Below are 1,643 nucleotides of genomic sequence, written 5' to 3' on the forward strand. Positions count from 1 at the left end.
CCTAACCCTAACCCTAATCCTAACCCTAACCCTAATCCTAACCCTAACCCTAACCCTAACCCTGACCCTAACCCTAATCCTAACACTATCCCAACACTAGTGCTGCCACATTGCGGTCACCTCCCTCCACGCCCGTGGGATAGCATTACCCATATGCAGAGAGTTGTGCCAACTCAGGATTTGACTCCATGTTGTTTCCAGAGATTATAGCTAAGACATGTGTCTATGTGTATCTAGATTTCTAGAAATGTAACTCAAATCGTTCGCACGATATGATAGTTTAATTGTACACTTTCTTACCGCCATAGCCGTGCGTATCTATTTGGAAACAACATGTCGTCCAGCGACCACGTGACCGATAGTTTTTCGACTCGTCATGGCGCAACTCTCTGTATATAGGGACTCTAGTGATTTGATTTCGTCAGCATAACAATCAGCCAAAATGGAGGGTTCACGGTGAAAAGTATTTTTCGTTAAATCAATACAATTTGCCGAAGATTAAATGGTACACAAAGTCCTGTGAGTATTTTAAAGTATTAGCATCTACAGTTAACCCTTTAGACAAGTTTAGTGTCTTTTGTAAGCATAGCACTGTTGATAAGCAGTTTTTAATTGGGTTTCTTTACGAGCATATTCTCAAGATTGAGAAATCCTTTGTCTCAGGACAGAGCCATGCAATCATTCGGTTTTTGTTACTATGTTAATGCTAATAATAATGCTATGATAGTATGAGTTCAGCTGTTGTTTATTATGGGCTTAATGTGTTTTTAAGGGTCTAAGCTCACCCTACGTATGTACGCGTCTGTATAGTATATTTTACATGGTAAAGCACATGGAAATTATGCAAATGAGCTCACTTCTCCCAGCAAGATGCTGCCCTAATTTATTTGTTTTGGAAGGTAACACTATATAGCAATATTACATATTTCTTATGATTTCTGCATTTGTATCGTTGCAGTTAATCGCTTACGCTCACGCTCATGGTCATACCTAGGCTAATGGTTTTTGAGTTAATGGAAATAAAGCGCATATTCGGATAAGTGGAATTGAATTTGTTTACATTAGGACGGGGAGTTACAACTTACAATATATATATATATATATATCAAGAGCATATAAAGAAGGAGAGCGTACAACGGTAAAATGCTAAAACCATGTTGCAGTATTAGTCAAATAAAGCGCATATTCGGATAAGTGGAATTGAATTTGTTTACATTAGGACGGGGAGTTACAACTTACAATATATATATATATATATAGCAACAGCATATAAAGAAGGAGAGCGTACAACGGTAAAATGCTAAAACCATGTTGCAGTATTAGTCGAATTAATAAACGTTCCCCGTGTTATCTTGACGATTCTTTGCAGTATTATTGATCAGCTGTCCTACCTTGTTTATATAAAACAAACCGCATATCCCTACGATATGCCCATACGCTGAGATAATGAGCGGTGAAAATCTGGTATTTTCGCCGAAAACTGACTCGAGATCAGTCAGTTACTGTGACTGTCTCTCGAAGTGTTATAACTTCGGTAAACCTCGCGTGTTTCCGTCAATGATTCTGTTATTGGTTGCCATAGTGATGACCTCCACCTGTGCCCACCTCACGCCGGATGTATAGTAAACTCTGGTAGTATGACG

The sequence above is a fragment of the Priapulus caudatus genome, unplaced genomic scaffold, assembly GCF_000485595.1.
Source record: "Priapulus caudatus unplaced genomic scaffold, Priapulus_caudatus-5.0.1 Scaffold1125, whole genome shotgun sequence".
NCBI classification, from domain to species: domain Eukaryota; kingdom Metazoa; phylum Priapulida; class Priapulimorpha; order Priapulimorphida; family Priapulidae; genus Priapulus; species Priapulus caudatus.